Source organism: Bombus vosnesenskii, unplaced genomic scaffold (genome assembly GCF_011952255.1).
Source record: "Bombus vosnesenskii isolate JDL3184/JDL3185 unplaced genomic scaffold, Bvos_JDL3184-5_v1.1 scf7180000013431, whole genome shotgun sequence".
Taxonomy (NCBI): domain Eukaryota; kingdom Metazoa; phylum Arthropoda; class Insecta; order Hymenoptera; family Apidae; genus Bombus; species Bombus vosnesenskii.
Window position 1 is genome coordinate 578,814 of NW_022883046.1, and position 19,813 is coordinate 598,626.

Genomic DNA, 19,813 nt, shown 5'->3' on the forward strand with positions numbered 1-19,813 from the left:
CGAAGGCTCGCGCGCGAGTTTTACAAACTTGTCGAACGTGGTACTCGACCAACACACAATCACATCCGTTGAGTCATTAACGGCAAAAAAAACGCATATCAGTCCAACGAAAAAAAGAAAGAAAAAAGAAAAAAAGGAGAAAAAGGGAAATTCCTTTTCCCTTGTCGCACGAGAGTACGTGCGTGCGAGAGCACGATGCAGGCTTGATTCCCACGGAGTAACGGGCCGGGGGCAACGCCGCATAAACAGCGTACACCCAATCAATCGTCCATTATTTTCACAAGGCGAACACGCCTAATACTCGTGACGCGGGGATGTTAGGTGAATAATTTGTCGTCGAAAAAAGCACATCTGCTCGGGCCACTGTTCTCGAAATTGAGAATTACGAGTGTGCCGAGAGAATGAAGCGACGTCGTCGTCCCGTATTCAGGCGCGTGTCCCGCATGCGTGAACGGATCTGGCGCGGCGCACGTGCGTGCGTACGGGAACTGCAGCCGATGAAAATCGCCGTGATCGTCGTAAAGGGCAAACAGGAAAGCTCAGCCTATGTACGCGCGGGATGGAGGCAAAGGTGGGGCAGGCCAGGACACGGGGTACACCCGGCTGGAGTGGGCTTAAAAATACACACATATCCGGAGTAGTACGTGGATCTATTTTTGATCGGGACGCACGCCGCGTGTGCACCCTTCGCTCGTGTAAACACCAAGCGGTCCTGGCCCGACAAGGGTGAAAGTCCCTGGAAGCTGAATCCAAAAATCTCGTGTAAACACCGAGAGATAGGGAACGCAAGGATAAGAATGCCGAGAGGATAACGCGAGTAAACTTTCCTGACGTATGAAAAAACTGACGCGGTACAGTCGAAAAAGAAAGATAGGACGCTTTCGGTTCGAAGCACGCTACAGTTTCGGTACCGCTTCGACCCATCGATCAACATTTTCGACAGGAACAATGGAAACAGATGGAGAAAAAATATCAGAGACGAAAAGGAAGAGAAGAGGAGAGTTTTCGGTCGAAAACCGGTCGAGTTGTAAAGAGCGTTTCAAAAGCACTCCGACGTGGCGTTGCGCGTCTGCCTAAGCAGTCGGAACAGCTCTTTTCTTCGTTCTTGTAAACGAGAGAAAGGCAGATGTAGAGGCAAGTTAACGACCCGTTATCGCATGGATGGCGTGGACTCGCCACTGCTGAAACTGGTTGTCGTCGATCATAGCGATGCAAGCAGAGAAAAAGGCAGCGCAGGGGACACGGAGGGACAATAATACGTGGCAAATCGCAAAACATCCACAAAGCCGAGCATTGGCCGATATACGCCAATCGCCTAAATCTAAATCTAATGAATTACCTATGGGACGAATATGACGAGATCATGGAACCCGAAGGGAAACAACGGACCACGGAGTATGGAGGAGCGACTGGTCTGCTAGTCGGATCAGCATTTTCTCGGCCTTTCTCCACCGGCTGCCATTCCCCGAGCAACAACAATCGCTTCCGTGGAAGCCTTGACTGCGTTTTAAATGCATGGCAGGTAGAGGCCTGCTATGCAAAATCAGCACAAAGCAGAAAGAGAGAGAGAGAGAGAAAGAGAGAAAGAGAGACAGAGAGAGAGAGAGAAGGGGAGAAATACTGTAGGTAGACAGACACGTCGCCTCTGTTTAAGGCACCCGGCTTGCCAAGAACGTATCTCCTTTCTATCCTTCTCCTTCTCCTTTACCATGGTAACAGCAAACGCTAAATCTGCGAGAGCAGACGAAGCATTCTGTCCGTGTCGATTCTCTCAAGGGACACAAGGCCTGCCTTTTGAAAAAATTCCAATTTCTATGGGTCCTACCCAGGGACTGACAAAAGTCCCCCACCGACCGAACAAACGTAGAAGCGGGACAGAAAACGGAATACCACGAGGCCAGGTCGATCGCGAGATTCCAATGGATCGTGCCCAGAGGGAAAGGTCACTGGTAGTCTCGAAATCGTGCGTATGGTCGATCGTTCGGGGGTTAATACCGGCCAAGTGGTGGGAGAAGGAATCAAGATGGCGTAACCGGCCGCTGCTCCTAACGATTCTTCAATCATGCAAATACGAATGTGCGGCTTTTCCGACCGATCGCTAAACGCCGATCGATGCGACGCAGGAGAAACATCGCGATACATGCGTCGAGAACTGGAAGCGAAACCGTTGGAGCGACTGAAATTGAAAGCCGGCTCCGCACGGCGCTCGCTATATCGATTGATGCTGCCCATTTTCAAAATGGCGCGGGGGTACACACACTCGAAATCCCGCTCGACGCGCGATCTTATATTTCTCGTTTCTTGACAGACACTAAGCGAAAGAAACATAACGACCGATGCGACGGCCGACCGATCGGAGCATATGGAGTCGACGAACGGAAAAGACAGAAAGAACGGTGGGCATGTTAAATAGAAGACCGGTGCGGCGGCACGTATTGCGTACACGCGGAGAGACAAAATGTTTAGTGTATGGGGCGCGCACGGCCCGGCATATAACCAACGAAGGCGAGGAAACGACGAGCACTCGGGGTGGTTGGTACTCACCTCCGGTAGTCGAGGGCGACGTAAGTGGCGCGACGAGGCGAAACTTTTCTCGTGAAGGAGCGTCCCTCGCCAGTACTCTGCACAAGAAACACACTGGATATATTATTCCGAGAGGTAGAGGCGAGGTGGCGGCGACGGTGACGGTGGCGGGCGTGTAGCACGATGCGTGGCGTCTAGACAGACACGAGAGTACGAGAGGTGAAGAGAAGTAGCCGAGCACGATGGCAGAGACACACGAGGAAATGCTTGCTCGGTAGAAGCAAAGGGAAACGGAACACCGAAGTCGCCTACGGTCAGGCACAAACAGCAAGCAGAAGCTTTTAGCAGGAGCGCGTTCGCGAACTCATCCACTTGGCTCGGTAACGCGCGACCGACTGCCGAGAAGCGGAGGGGAAGCGGCGTCCGTCTGTCGGTCCGTCTGTCCGTCCGACCGTCTTTCTGTCACCAACGTATTGCTCGCTCGTTCGCTCTCGCTCGCTAGTAGCTCGCTCTTTCCTTCTTTTTCTCTCTCCCTCAAACGTGTGCGTACGTGTGCGTGTACGTGTGTATGCGCGCGCGCGCGCGCCTTCACTCTTTCTTTCTTCCTTCCCCCTTTTCCTTTATCCTGTCCTTTCCTTTTCCTTCTCTTTCGTGCTCTTCTGCTTCGAAAATCTCTCCCGACGTTTTCTCGTAGCTCGTGCGCGTACAACACTTCAACTTCTAAACCACAAGCCGGTATCATGCACGTATCATCGGACCAACAACGATACAACACCGGTTTCACCTTTCCAACGATTCGAACGGCGAAGAAGTCGTCGATGAACACGATAGACAGGCTTAATCGCGATGCGAAACTCACCCCAGGTACGATAGAAGCGTGACAAGGACGACCAATCGGCAGGCACAGGGCACAGGACGATAATCGCGAACCCCCGGACTACGTGAAGCCGCAGCTAACGATCGATCGTTTCACGTTTCCTCTCTCTGCTCCGATCTCTCGTCGACGATTCGTCTCGGTACCGCCGTTCCTTTGTTCCCGCCGAACGGAGTTTCGGCTGCGTTCGCGTACCTCCTCTCTCTCTTTGTCCCGAGGAAGTCGTGCGTGGGGAGGGCTCGACCAACGCGCACAAACTGGTAAAAATCGTCCAACGAACCGCGTGTAACGATCTTTTTCTTCTTCGATTCTTCGTCGCGAGTACTTTTGATCCGCGCGAACGCGCGTGCTCAGCTCGTTATGTTCGCGTTTGCTACTCGAGTCCGCGTTAGCGTATACGTTCACTCTCGAACAACCGAGCGCCGCTTCGTTTTACTGCGCTCCGCACTGCTCGACGGTTAGAGAAAGAATGAGCTCCGGGATAGACGGGAGGCAGGAACGTATCGGCTGAGCCCGGCACCCCGGGACTCGGTTCGGATGGTGGCAGCCCTGCCTCGAGCTCGCTAAGAACATCGGGGTATGGGGGGTTCGACTCCAGGGCGGGGTCCTGTCACGGAGGGCTCCCTATCTCCAACCACGGCCAACGTTTCGCTCCACAATAGAATTTACACATTTTCAGGGTCAACTCTTTCCCCCGTAGCCAAAGTACTCCCTCGAAAATTCACCGATTCTCGATCGCTCGCTAATCGACGTCATTCAATCGCGATATATGAACTTTTTTCGACGGAGCTTTTCTAACGACCAGATACGCGGACTGAGGTGTTTGGATATGGACAGTGGTACTCGGTAAACGACCTACCGTAACGCGTTTCGACCGAATTTAACAAGTGGGAGGAAATCGATTCGCGAAAGTCAAGCGACAACCGAAGAATCGCGAATTCGTACGATTAAACGAATGGCACGTCGCTCACAGTATACTATACCACGCGATCCTTCTTATCGTCTTCCTTTTTTTTCTTTTTTCCCCAAAGCAATTAGAGTCGTAAGTCGTAAGATTATCCGTAGAGGTGCCGCTGTCTCATAATCTCCAGCGATTGTAGCGCATTCTACCTGGAAATCGTTGGTTGTTTATAGACAACTACGGTGGTCGTTCGAGCGAAACAAAATACGCGTATACCTGCTGCCGTTGCTCTCGCCTACAACTACGACTACGACTACGAAGCCGCCTTTCGCCTGTCGTCGCAGTGACTAATGCGAAAAGCGGCACCAGAGGAACGCTCTCGACACCGACATCGACCACTCTCGACCCGAGCCCAACAAGTTAGATAACAATTCGCCGCGTCCGGAATTTAGGAATTCCGACTAGACACCGGCAGGCCAAACGTTCAACTCTCTCTCTCTGGTCCTTCAGAGACTTCGATGCGTCGCGACCCGTCGCTTTTCCACAACGAGCACGTAAAATCCCTGCCCCCCGCGGTTCCTCGACGCAACTATGTCGTCGCATCGATTTCCGAACGACGCGACCACCCATACCGTCTGGCGAACTTTGAAATCACGCGGATATTTATCGATTTCCCCGTACGCCGCGACGTGCCAGCTACGCGAAACCGACCACGGTCCGAAGAAAAGCTAATCCCTGCGCGGTATGCGTAAGCCCCGATCCGTCTCAATTCGCGACAATCTATGCCTCCGTGTTTCGTTCAGCGGATATCGGTTATCGATGACCAGTCCTCCGGGCTCTAGGTATCGAATTCTTCAGTGTGCATACTACTGTATACGCCCATTGACTCGATGCAACCGAGCATTCCGTGTCGAGGACACTTTTGTACACGTCAAACAATAACCGGATAAACGCTTTCTTTTCCACGAAGGAGAACCTAATTGTCCATTTCGATCCTTTCGACCTCGAGCTGCCGATAAATACGGGGCCGAAATATTCGAGCAACGATTCACGACAGAGATGGTGGCAAAACGCGCGATAAGGAACGAGAAAAGATATACGTAATTTGTCGAACGGTTCTAGAACCGACCGCGAGGTTACTCACTCGAAACGAGGAAACCGTAACGCTACGAATTGCTCGTAACGATGCCGGTCCGATCGGAGCGTTGCTGCTGTTGCCGCGAGTTAATAGGCAGAAGCGATCACGCTATAGACAAGGTAATATCGCGCGGAAGGTATTCGCGTTGAAACCACTCCGAATGACATAACGGGTAGCGCGGAGATATTCGGCTATACATATATTCTCAGACCGGAATATAATGGCTTTCCTCGAATTAATGGAAATCGATTTTAGGAGCGCGCACGGTTGCCCGAATGCAGCTTCCTATTAGAGCGCAATCTGACGTGCGCGGGGCACGCCAACAAATAATTAAAATCTATCTTCCGGTATCGGCCGATCCTACGCTTTTCGTTAATCGAACAACCCAGTGGTACCGACGATGTCATCGCCGAATAATAAATTCGATTAACGACACGACCCGAATAATCCCACTTGTTCGAATACTCTACTTAGCGTTTATTATCTCCTCGATCGGATGAATTACCTTTCTTTTTCTCTTCTCAACATTGGCCCGTTCGTCTCATCGAACGAATAAAGAACGTAACGATCTGTCACGACATCACCGCCGCTGATAATTGGCATTGCTTCCAAGCCGAAGAGAGACCTCGCTACGAAACACATTAACCCAATTAGAGACGCGACAATGACGAATCACAGTTTCCAGAATGATATCCTTATCGACGAACAATGTGCCCGTGGTCGGTTGAACGTCGTCACGAGATTTCTTTGATCTCCGGGCCTGTTCCCAAGGCGATCGTTTTCTCCATGAATGGTCACCGTGCTTAAACGGCTAGTACGCCCGTTAAGTAAAGAGCAGCGAATCTTTCATCGTCAGTTCCTTTTCATTTCTTCGCTCCTTTTAACTCCGGCGAGCTATTACCGCAACGTTTGCGCTCTGAAAATCGTTGAACGCGAAGGCGCGCTCCTAACTGATTCTCCGTGGCGATGTTAACAACGTCGCTCGACACGCGTTAATTCGCCGCGACGAGAAACTCTTGGCCGGCACGGCGGATGCGTCTCTGCGAGCTCTCGGGTCTTCGAGAATGCGCGGAAAAATAAAATAACGACACCCGGCATCGAGAGTATGCAAAAAGAGGCGGAGAGAGTGGCTATCGACGGATGCTAGCCATTCTTTCGTGGCGGCAGGAAATGAAAACCGGCTCTCTCTAAGGAGACTCGACAACGGTACACCGGCGAGCATATGGCGAACGGAGAAGCGATTTCCATGATACGCGACGATAATGCCGCGTGTCTACGTGTACGCGAGATTGCGCGTACGCTCTATCGATTATAGTGCTTACGAAGAATTGCGCTGCTTCGGAGAACACGATCGTTTCCTTCGCGGCAACGTATACCGAAAGTACGAACTTCGAACCAACGATATTCTTCACTTATTAACGACCTCTTTGTGTGGGAGCTTTCTCCTACACGGTCTCCTAAACGGAAGCAGCCAAGAAGAAAGGAAAAAAGGAAGAGTAGGCCGCGGCGCATTTCCGACCGAAATGCACGAGGAACGTTAGCCTTTATGTCTTGACTGGGACCACTATTATACCTCTTAAATTAATAAAGTAGCAGCTAATGGTCGTGGAGTAAACGTTCTCGTAATTCGTTCCTCCCTGAACATAGAGAACATAGTTCATTTCTAAAACTTTTACGAAAAAGATAAATCTTTTAGACACGGGGAAAAAGATTGGAAAAAGAAAGCACTTGATTAACATGGGGGCTCCAAATCGTGCGTAGATATTCCAAGAATATTTCGGTGAAAGCAGCGCGCGACGAAACGTCCGAAATGTATAGTGAACGTTCGACGAGCGAAGGAATACGCTGCCTTCCAGCGGAAAAAGGCGACTCCGGGAGCTGCGTACGAATATAGCGTGTAATAGACGGTGTTGATTCTCCTATACGGCACGTTCATTGCCGGAAACGGAAGCTCCACCTTAGTCGCTGACTACGACAACGTTTGTGTGAACGTACTACTCGAAGAATGTCGCGTACTGACGTACATACATACTTGAAAATCCGATCGTCTATCGAGCTTTGACGTATATATATACATATATATACTTACGTCGAGTCACGAACTGTTTCGATCTCACTTCGATTAATCGCGACAATCTGACAATTCCGAGGATAAGATTACTCGGATAGAAGATTTAGTTTAGCTGTTAATCGAAGCATTACGCGATCGTGTCGATGCGTTCAACCTTCCGACGAACGAGTTCAACGAAGCTCGAAATGAAACAATTAAAACGCGTCGACGGTGGCTCGAGTGAATCGAGTGTAAAAGGTATGTAGTCGGTTGCGTAGACACGTGCTATTCGAGGCGCCAATTAATGAAGATGTACGACGTGTATCTATGACACGATGCCAAATGGCACAGGTACATACTTCGGACACGTCCAAGCTTTCTTGGCCAATGAATGAACGCCCACGCATTTCGATGCCGCGCGAGGTCAACGACCAGATGAAATATCACGCGAATTGTAATTCGACGAAAATGCAATTGAGCACAAGGCCGCGTTGCCTGTCGCTGATTCGATGCCAGCAAGCTCTATCGCGCATCCGTTCTTCGTCGTCACTGTTAGATTTAGAAAGCTTTTCGCCGCGGATTCGCTTGACACTGGCCGATTGGCTCGACACGCGTTGGTTCGTCAGCGTCAACGTAGGTGGCCGATCCAAGAGTGCATCTCCTGCTTTCTTTTATCCGCGATTCTTCACGGACGAAATTACTTTTTGCCAGCCTTTGCGCGACCATTCCCCTCCAAACGATTTCGTGTGCGACGCGATCACGAGAAGTTAAACAAGGTAGGTACACACACTGCACGTTTTCGAAAAACGATAACTGGACAAACCGTTAGAACGCGATACATATCGTTATACACGAGTTTCGATCTAACGTACACACTCTGTCAAGATATCACGTAGATAAAGACAAATCATGTGTGCGTCGTGTAAAGACGTTAGAAATTCACCGAGCATTTTCTGCAAGCTCTCCATTGGCCATTTCAGGCACAAATATTTACTCACGCCACGGTGAATCGAACACGATGTTATTTGTTCGGACTACTTTATCGCGTTACTTAATCGCGTTCAAAGCGACGCACAAACACCGTGTGTGTAAGAAAAACTATTCCCGGCACAAACCTATCGCCGCGTACTGTGTGCTCTCTCCGCCAACGAATTTTTCTTTGCATCGCATAATCGAAGGACGCACGAACATGCAGGGCCTGACGAGCTGATTCGATCAGAAAGGAAATCAACGACGTAATTACTCATATCCCAATCACGGACGATCCAGAATCGTTCCATTGAATCGGGTCATAAATTACGAATCAGTCCGAGCGGAGGACATTCGTGACTTCAAAGCACCAACGACCGCTAAATATTATATTATTCGACGCCGGTTCCGGCGACCTTAAACACACGGTCCACGCACTCACGAATCATGTAGACATCGAGTGCCGAGCCCGGCTCTGACCTGCCATTTTAATACGGTTAAACCTCCACTTCCGAATAAAAGTTCATCACTCGCACGAATCCCTCGCATCCGTCGGAACTCTGGACGGCTGGCGCCCGAAATTATTTTCAGGATCGTGCGCCTCGGCATGTACACGCGAAAACCTACAACTCCGTATCGAGACGGACGTGGATCGAGCACACGTCGTCGCTGCTCAACGAAAACCGGTGCACGTACACGCGGAATGCGCTCGTACAAATACGCGAGCCAACTCGTGCGCGCACATACCATCCCGGGAAACGCACGTTCGCTTCCCGTCGAAACTTTTGTCCTCTCGAAACCGACCATCGATATCTCCTTCCTCGCACGTGCAAAGTATCGTCGTCACCGTGTGCCGCCAACCTATCTGTCATCCCCAATCGAGAGTTCGACCTTCGACGATGCAGGCTTGATTCGTCGTCGGTGCACTCCCGCGTTCGTCAGCCACGTCGAGCGAAAGTAAATTTTTAAACGTCCTTCTTTGGCGCATTCGCATCACGAACGACGACGCATAGTCGATGAATTTTTCAGCGAATATGCATGACCATTTCGTCTCCTAGAGATCGTCCTCGCATCGGACTCCGCAACGTCTCTCGTACGCGATTCCGGGCACGATCACTGTGTTCTAAGTACATTAATCGTTGCAGATTTTACTCTCGAGGAGAAACGAGGGCGATTGTTTGCCGTGCCACAATTGCTCCGTAAATTCTTTACGCGCTCGATCCAACTCTCTCCATCTGAAATGCGAAGCACGTGCGACTGTACGATGGAATGCACGCAGCCCACGCATAATTAAAGTCCGAAACACCTTTACTTCCTCGATGAATTCGAGCAACAACGGACTTTGTCTGGCTGGCGCAGTAATCACCTATCCACGTGTGTAACACGGCCGAACGTAATTTTCAAGCCACGACTTTGCCTAAAAGGCTAATGATACGTCGTTCATTGTGGCCGACGGGTAGAGCCGTCGTCGTTGTTTCAGCAAGGCGGTAAATCACCAGTCTCGCAGCAATTAAGTTCTAATTAAGCGTCACGAAACGGTCCTCGATGTTGATTTCATTCATAAGGGCACGCACCATGCGAGCACCACGAGACTCGTACACGTGGAACGTGACTACGATCTTATATAGGGTGTACCAGTTACGTGCAAGACTCGAGCCCACTCACGTACTCGCGTCTACGACGATTCAAACGATTTGCGAACGAGAGGGTGGCGAAGCTCGTACCTAGACCCACCCCGATATAAAAGTTTACGTCGAAACCAGGAACCAAGTCGCTACATTCGAGGAAACGTTTCCATCCTACCACGAGCATTTCGCTGATCTAACGAAACTCGACGACAACGACGAGATCCCATAGACAAAGCGAATTGCACGTTAGTACCTCGGAAGTTGGTATAGTAGAGGAAGTTAATATACTCGGAAGTACCATTTCTAAAACTGTGGCTTCAAATTTTAACGAGCTTTGTACGTTTTTAAAGAGGAGGAAACGTCGTGTCTCTAATTACAGAGGATAAAGGTGATCAAAAGTCGTGACTCGGCTTTTGAAAACAAGCACGAGCCCGACACAGTCGACGCGTCAATTATATTAAGGGTTGATTCGCGTGGAAGAAAAGCATTTGGAAAAGCCGACATAACTCTCTTATCGCGTGCAATTAATTCCAGGAGCCGGCGTCGCGGCGTCGCCTGCGTGCGTAAATTACGCTCTAAGAATTTTAACAATGAAAAAAAGATCCACAAAAAGAGGAGATAATTTTTTTTAGTATCCAAAGATTTTAAGTATCGTCGAATGTTAGGCGTCATTGATTTAAATGGTCTACCAGGTGGTGCGCAAGAGACAGATGTAAAGTCGTCCATTTAAATAACGTCCATTTTAATTTAAAGCGGTGCGCCGTGTTTTTCAGCGTGAAACGCGTACGAACGAATGCGTCAAAAAAGTTAGACAGATGCGTGTGCGTTTTTAAATAACCGAAAGTGTTCATTGTTTTAGGCACGACGCGACTGGCGATGAAAAAAGGGAACGGTTCGAGGGATCGATCACTCGTTTCGTACGTATCGAACGGAAGAATATGTGAATATTGTAAAACGTGGCGTCGTGCCACAGAAGAAACGAGCAACGCCACGCATCTTGACCGTAAGTGAAACTGAATGGCCGCATTTTGTCGGGTCGTTTAATTCATTCTATGCCATTCTTCAAGCAATTAGTAGCATCGTACGAGTTCTAGCAGCGAAGACCGATGGTACCGTGATTCGTATTTCGTCGTAGGCAAGCGTACATGAACGGGACAAACGGAAACGAGCATTTACCGCGAGGAAAACAAACTCGTTAAAATCTAGCTTGGAATATCGATGAGACGGATCGCAAAAACTAGATTGGAATCCGCGAGAAGGAAAAAAGCAGATTGGTCGGCTGTGGTGAATTCTCAATTGAAAACACGCGGTCACAAAGGGAAGAGGGAATATCGGAAATTCCACCGTTTCAACACGGTGATTCGTTTAAAGTAAGAAGGCGACGCGCACCTGCGATTTCTTGCCAAGAAAAATAATTCCGCTCGACGGTCGACGTGCTCGCTCGTTTCGAATTCAATAACACAAGTTAAACGACATAGTCGAACGACTCCTCGAACGCGTTTTGAAACCACGCGGGATAATAAAAATGGTGGAGATTCGAGCGGTTTACTTTATCTGGCAGGATGGCTCGAAGTGCAATAAACGACCGGCCGCGGACCAGACCGTGCGGTCTTTCGTTCTCTTCTAGCAAAATCGTTTATCCGTGGCGCGGATGCCTCGAAATCTTTCGGTCATATCCGACGAAATTCCAATATACGCTACTTTCACCGATACATGTGTATAAGGCTTGAAACTTTGCAGCGTTGATAACGTGACTTTGTACCTTTTATCTAATCGTGGATCAGAAAACTAAAGCATTCTTTCGCTGGATTTTGTCACGGTTCAACGATTAATTTCCTAATCTAAAACCTCGAGTATCGGCCATCAGCTATCCAAGTCTTCGGGTAACTAAACGGCTTGGCTCCGATTCCTTGTTTTCCAAAGCATTTCATAAATTCTTATGAGGGGCCGGCGACGAATGGCGGTTGAACGACGCCAAAGTTATCGCTAACGCTGCCGCGAGCCATTCTCCAGGAAAAATACCATACGTTAGGCAATTGTCGACCGCACGACCAGCAACTACGTATCATGTTAGATTGCATCGGTGCGATCGATACAACGATCGCCCGAGGGAAAGTCGAAAATTCGCATAGACGGAAAGGCGAAGATTCGCCGCGAGGGTTATCCTTTGGCCGCTTTTCGCCGTGGCAGCATGAGGACGTCCAGCACCCTGTGGCAAACTGATACGTGGCGAACTACGTGTTTCCATCGCTTCGGCGTCGCGACGGTGCGCTAGGAGGGTCGGTGCTTTCGTATTGATTGTACGTCGGATGATTCATGGGGTTTTCTCCACCGTTAGCCACCCCCGCAATATTCTAAGCCGACACAACCAACCCCATGGCTCGAAGCTTATCCCTATGCAGAGGGACACGGCCAGGAGACAGCGTATTTAGGGGAGATACTGGCAGGAATGGCGAAGGACACTGGGTTGGGCCGCTTCGGTTTCGTGAAACAATCACCGGCTGACTCATTAAAGAACCAAAATCTAGAGAGACCATGAATGTCTCTTACCAACGGTGACTCCATTCCTGAATTAACTAATATAGTACCGACGACGCTATTCTCTCAAACGTTTTCATTTATCGATCAAATATCTTTCAGAGTGAAAAATTCTCCGTGGCTGTTGCATTTTCCTCTGTCCAATTTCGTCTCGTCTCGTCTCGTTTGTCAAAGCGATCGAGATTTTCGGATACCAGCACAACAGGTTTTTGGGACGAATCTGGACGAGAATACAGGCTGGAGGTACGCGCGTGTACGAGAGACAGGGCGCTCGTAGCACATCTGGCCGCAGATTCAAGGCCGGACAATCAACTTTGTATAGAAGAGGGACCTCCCCCTCCCGACGTTTGCGCCGGTACATACGTACACGATTCTCGTATGATATCCAAGGACAAACGCTTTCCCCAATGGCGTTATTTATAATCCTTATATCGTGGTGGAAGCCGAACATACATTCTCGGTGTACGAGACACCAAGAGAAAGGGGACACGGGAGAGGGTGGAGACGAAAAAATTAGACAAGGTCGCCGTACGCGTGCTATCATCGTTAACGCGATTCCTTATTGTTTCTACTAGAGCGGATAGCATGGAACTTTAGAAAACCCTGCGAACTCGGGCCAGTCACTTTATCGATTCTGTCCCTCTCGTTTATCTGTCTCAAACATCGAAGGCAAAAGTTCGACTGCGAGCATGTCGCGAACGCGTTCCAAACGAAATTCAAAGATCGACGGATATCCACGAACGAAATCCAATGTCATCGTGATCTCTCTCCGCGGGGATTTCTACGATCGTTCATCCCTGTCGCTTCTACTTAAAATGTAAATATATACGAAAGTGTTTGTATGTTTGAAGATGATAATGCGAGACTAAGCAAAGTTTCCCACTATCCAGTACTCGAGCTCAAGGGTTTCGATAAGCGGCTGTAAATAGTACGTACTCGGTAAACTTTGAACTCGTTTTTGGAACGAACCAGGGAAAGAAAGAGCGGATCGATCGCAAAATCTTCGTTGGCAGAAGTTTCGGTTCGACATCCCTCCACTGTTCCGGTATTCTTTGGCTTCGGTATAACGTTACCACAAAGGTGGTCAACGTGCCACGGTCGAGAACAGCAGCCGTCCGCTGGTTGTTTTATGCATTTTACCGATCAGGTTGTTAAAGTTGCCTCGACTCACCACCGGGACGAGAAAGATTTTGAAATATTTCGCTTCGTAACGCGTGTCTAACGTACGCTCGTAGCAGCGGGCATAGAGAGCTGGCTCCGACATAAAAATCCACGAGACCTTTACGAGACGATACTCGACACTCACGATCCTCTTTTGGCTTAATCTGCAAAGATGATCTCCGCTCGTCGCTGGATCGCGTCTTTTAAAAGGGAGAGATCGTTCCTCCATTCGTTGAATATTACGCAGTCTCCCACGATGTTCGAAAGACGTATGTACACGACACTGAAATCTATCGAGTTCCCTGCGTTTCGATCTTTAAGCCATTCTATCTCCGTTGGAATGACATTTCTACCATATTACATACTTTAAAAAGGAGCGGGGATACATCACCGTGTTAAATTACAATTTCTCGCGTTTGATCCGCTTTCTTAGTTACGGCAATAGTCGAAGCGAGGGAGACTGCAATTCTCCGAGACATCCGTCTTTCTACGAGACGTCTCCCAACTATGTATTACGGACGAACAAAGCTCGAAACAAGATTACGCTTTGAATTACACGCCGAGTTCGGATACCAATTCATCCGTGATTACCTAATCTCTGGCTGGGAAGTTCTCGGAACGAACAACAACTTGGGGAAAAAGACTTCCTAGTCATGCGAACTCAACCACGCTCGTGGTGCTGCTCCGCGAAAGCTGAGTTGGACACCGTCTGATCTCACCCGTCAACTAAAACTTCTGTTCCAACTTTGCTAATTAGCTTTTTGCTTTATAAGTACGACGTCAGCTTTAAATGTTCGGTGAAATTCTAATAATCAACGTTATAACTAATAATTAATACTCGATAATGATTCTCAGTAACGATTGCGCCCAGGATCTCTTTCGATCACGACGACATACCGCTTTCGTGAACGAAACTCGCGTCGAATTGATCTCGACGAATTAGACGAGTACCGAGAATAACTGACCTAGGGCACAGGGACCAAACGCGTTGGTCTGTTCCAAATTAGCAAACCACTAGAGCAGAATAAGCATAAATCGTAAACCATAGCGCTGCTAAAAGTATAACCGCAAGAGGAAGAGGGCGAGAGAGACGAAAAGAGAGGAGAAGCGGTTGAAGCGTTGGTTTTAGAGGTTAAGCCGCTCGTACGGTGTTACAGAGACGAGATCACGCGTTAATTCGATACTTCCTGCTCGCTGGACGAGACGAGATTTTTCTCGAGGATTTACTCCGCGGTGCTTGAAAACCGCGTGCTGCTGGATATATTCCAGGGAAGCCCTGTCTTAAACGACATCATTCGTCTACGGTCTACGCCAACGACTTGGTTCGCTGAATTCTCTGCCATTCCACATTTCAACGTAAATTCCTATTCAAGAGATAAAAAAGAAACATAGGCTCGTTAGAGGCGGCGAATAAATTCGTTAAAAGGCGGAGGGAGTCGCGCGGACGTGAATTTGTAGGTCGGATAAGACCAGGAAGCGAGGGATTTCGAAAGCAAAGCCGAACGCGAAAGAAGACTCGGCTCTTCCTACCTATACGCAAGATTACGCATATTTGTGGCTCAAAGGACCGTCAGGGCCAGCGGTTCGAGCAACCTTGCAAGCAACCTCCAGCAGGTATACACGAGTGAAACGCGCCGATGCCGGGATAACCGGTTTCCGCGATGTACGTTTGTCGAAACGCCTTAATTACCAGGACCTCTGCTCGTCCTTTCGTCTCTCTTTCTCCATCCTTGGAGCATCGCAGGGACGTATTCCGCGATGCCGTGTGCCCACGCTTCAACTGGGTCACGATAGGCATCGGCAACTTCTTTCGAAATCGAGTAACTGCGTTGAAACGTATCACGGCCGATATCGAACGGTATCCACCGTCTTCGGCCTTGTGGAAAATACGTGCTTTTCGACGTCGTTCGACTTTTCAGCTAGATTTTCACCTGCCACTTATTTCTCGTCGTCTAAAATTCATTAGGAGTGCGATGCAACGAGTTTAATCTGGCAAAGTGCAGTCGGAGAAAATTACGCAGCTCGCGTACTCCGAGATACCGATCGTTGCTTCCTAGTTATTGCATAAAAGGAACACGATCTGTTTTCGTTAAATTATACTATACGCGCGTTGGCGATGCCAACTGAAGCGGGTCGAAGGTGATCGGAAGGAGGTTGAAAACGTTCAAAGCGGATTGGAGTAGATTGGTACGAATTGAAGCGAGTAGGTAACGAAGATGAACGCGCGTACATTTTCGTGTTAGGACAGATCGATGCAATTTCATCAACGATGTTATGTTCAGAGGTCCACGGAGAAACGGCTGTATCTCGTCTACTCGATATACAGAATACGTACAACGTTCACCAGGTCCCGTGAAGCAGTTTACCGTTTTCTCGCCAACCGCTCCACTACAACTCCAACGTCTGGTTCGATCCTTTCGTTGAAGTTTCCTCTCCCTCGATCCTCGATATAGAAAACGGTACGATATCTGCTCTCTCGGTCGCTCAGCCCCGTCCCTTTTTCCTCTATTTGCTAGCCGTTCTATTCACGCGCTCGCTACACACGAACACCGACACAGATTATCGGTCGTCCGTATGACTCACTCGAATAGTGGCGTACTATAGAGGCAGTCGCCACGGCGGAACGAGCTGCTGCGATAATCCATTCGACTCTCCGTCAACCAAATAGAAATACAATTGCGCTCCGCGTGCTTGGCATTTGCAAATCCACGCGTTACTGTATCCGCTGCGACGACGTTGGTTTTTCAAGCAGAATTCGACCGCGCGAACCTACCCACCCAGTTTCGGCCAAAGTTGGAAACAAAATATGCCCGATCATCGCGAATTTTTCGGTGGTCGCCTAACGGTATCGGGTGACGCACGGCGATCTCGTTAATGTCAGGAATGCTCCATGTCCCTACGAATCGTGAACGAATCGTTTCACGTTACCAGTCTGAAGACGCGCAGATTTCGCGATGCCCTGTCCATTCTAGATTTTCCATCTCTACCATGTATCTTAACGACGTAGGTCATGGAGGCCAAAGAAACACTCCATTACACCGTATCTCCGTAAAGGAATTACTCAACCGAGAAAAACACGTCTCACGTTCTCTAACGCTGGTGAACGACGATACGCGCCGTGTCTGTATATCCTTCGAACGAGTCAACCACGGGACGTGAACGAAACGAGTATCGAACGAATAAAATTCGCGATAAAATTCAATGTAGGTCTATCGGAGAAGATAACGAAATCGTGTCCCCAGGTTGCTCCGGAACGAGAATCCTCGTTGTGCCTCTCGTTCCAGCTAGATAAACGAACGTGGCACTCGCTAAAAAATAGAAGGACGGCAAAGTTCGAGGAAAAGCGGAACGAGCTTGGATCCGAGTTGAATGTATCGGTAAACGAACGTTCGCGAGTCTTGTGCGAAATACCGTATGCTCTACTTGCGAGTTATGGTGGTCGGAGTTGCGAAACACCGTGGCGCAAAATACAAGACTAACGAGGAGGGGAAAAAATAAAAAGCTCTCGGCCAGCACAAGTTTTAAATGTTGCGCGTTTACAAGCACAGAGGATACACATTAGGCGTGTCTCCCCTGAACCCTGTACTCAACCGAGCATGGCGAAACCGGAACCTGAATATATATCAGCTCGGTCCCATTTAGCCTTCCATCTCGCTTCAGAAGCTAGTCGAACGTAGCTGCCGTGAAATGGAAATCCGCCCGCAGACCTCGGGGGAGTGTCAACCAATTTTTATCGCCGCCTTTTTATCTCTCCGTGCTTTTTATATTCCCGATATGCTCGAATTTCCCCATCGCGAGCTTTACGACTCTGATTTTTCTTCCTCGTGTATCGTGCAGAGTCGAACGCAGAGCAAACGGTGCAAAGTGTAAAAAAGCTGGTGCGGCTGCGATACTTTTCGAGGATGTCGGTCGAGTCGGTTACGAGGGAGGAGGCACGCGGCGTCGTGTCACGGTAAAAGGCACAGCACCACAGGGTTAAATACAACTCGAATCGTTTCTCTCGAGTGGTGCTCGTACGTCTTCGCGTTGCCCTTGTAGTCACGCGGCACCGCGTGCGATACAGCCTTAACCTTAACCTCGAACACCGACTGCACACCATGCTACACGCTAGTACTATTTTAAGGTCTCGTTTTAACTCGACTCCGAGAAACGGTGATACACAATGTGCGTTTTGCACGCTCCTACGTGCGGTTCCATATCCCAACGGGACCGAGGCACCGCTCTTCGCGTAACGTTTCATTAAAAATTTGTCAAGCTTGAAGCGCTTTACCCTCGAGGCCTACTTTTGCTCCTCCGGCGTAACGCTCTGCCACGACTGTGAGAAACTCCACTTTTATCTATTCCCTTAATAATAGATAGCAACGATAGATGCATAAAATTGCGAACGTTCGTTGGACGCGGAAGACTCGTAAGGGTCCTTTTACGCGAGACACGGACGATCGAAACGAACGGCTGGAGAGAGGAAGCAACAGCGCTGGTCGCATCGATCGTACGCGATTCGACTGGAACACCCTCGGCGAGGCTTCAATCTGTCAGCGCGTCACTCTCTCACGACGAACGGAACTTTAACCTTCACCTTGAACACGCCCTCCGTGCACGGAAACTATTTTAGGGTGGCGTGCTACCCTGAAAGAGAAACGAGTACCGGCAACGCGGCTGCGCTCGTACAGTCTAATCTTAACGTGTTCCACGAGGCGACTTGATCGAGTTAAAGCGGCCACAAAGGACGAAGACATCGCGCCATAATCGTGCCATTGTACTCACGTTTAACCAGCCAGCCGTTTATTCACTCGCGAGAACGTTGGAAAAAAAGTAACGACATCCCACGGTCGCGCGGAAATAACGCGGCTAGATTACCGTGGGTGTTTCGAGTGACTCAGAACCGATTAACGCGCCGGTTCGTTAGCGCGTAATTCCGACACGATATGATTAAACGTAAATTCAGTGTCGTCGCGTGTTCGGAAACCTGTCGGAAAATTCAAATACATAGATTGGACGCGTGCGGCCATCGAACACGAACGGCTACCGAATTCAGCCGTATGTGTTTGTACAGCTGCGTACAGCGTATATGCATCGATCGCTTAACGAAGGAAGTGTTTCGACGATCCTGAGTATCGATATTCGAATTTCGTAACTGATGTACGAGAGTCGATTTTTACAGACTCGTTTATTACGAGACAGATTAATTTTGCAGGACAATCGACGGAGCGCAGTCGCTCCCGCGTAGGCCGCAAAAAGTTCCTCTTAAGTAAATTAATCACGCGAATCGAGTGGAACGGACGCATCTGAAAAATCGCGGTCGCTGGAAAAAAGAGAAGCGGACGACGATATCGCGGTGTGGAGAAAGAAAGTGGAAGGGAAGCGAGATCGAGGAGGAAAATAATCGAACGAGACCGTACGCGAAATGATTTATAACGTGCTCGAGGTAGCGTTAGTCACGACGCGAGCAAGGCAGACACGATGCGATACTGAGATTCGATATTTACGCGGCTACGCTCCGCCATTATTCAATTCTTCAATTATTAGATAGCCATTGATTTTAGGCCATCAGTCCGACGATTCGTTCCCGTTTTTGGATACTTTAGGCGGTCGAGAGTCCATCCGGCCAGGCCCATGGCCCATTCCGAACCCTAGCGCAACCGAATAATACAGAAACACGTGTCGTTTCGGTGCATCCATGGAAAACAAATAAGGGTTTCGCTGGAACAACGGTGCTTCGCCTACGAATAACGGTCGCTTTACTATCGACCCCACTACTTCAATCCATGAAATTCGAAGCTGTAACTACATTTTCCTGCCTAATGGCATAGCACGCCGCCTCGGAACGAAACGTACGCGAATGCAAGGCCATCGCAACCCCTCGATGGCCATCATTGGAATACGATACATCGTCCTCGTCAGCGTTACAATACAAATACTACCATGTTAACGATAATACGCGGAACGAATGCAGAAAACATCTATCTGCATGAGGCACGAGCCATAACGAGTAACGACGTAAGACGAGGAATGCGACGCCGTAGAACGGTGC

The 19,813-nt window shown here is 49.2% G+C and overlaps 1 protein-coding gene across 9 annotated transcripts in view; it reads right to left on the reverse strand.

Moving 5' to 3' along the window:
- The window catches only part of LOC117238021 (A-kinase anchor protein 200-like), a 61,624-nt gene that overhangs the window by 35,136 nt on the left and 6,675 nt on the right, over positions 1–19,813 (reverse strand). Inside the window, exons 1-2 of one of the 9 annotated variants that reach the window (XM_033502539.1) lie at positions 3,383–3,870; positions 2,545–2,717 (exon numbers count right to left, since the gene is read on the reverse strand). The exons of 1 other annotated variant lie outside the window; for it this stretch is intronic. The gene's annotated coding sequence lies outside the window, so the exon portion shown is untranslated. 7 more of the 9 variants (XM_033502540.1, XM_033502541.1, XM_033502545.1 and 4 more) reach the window with 7 other exon arrangements.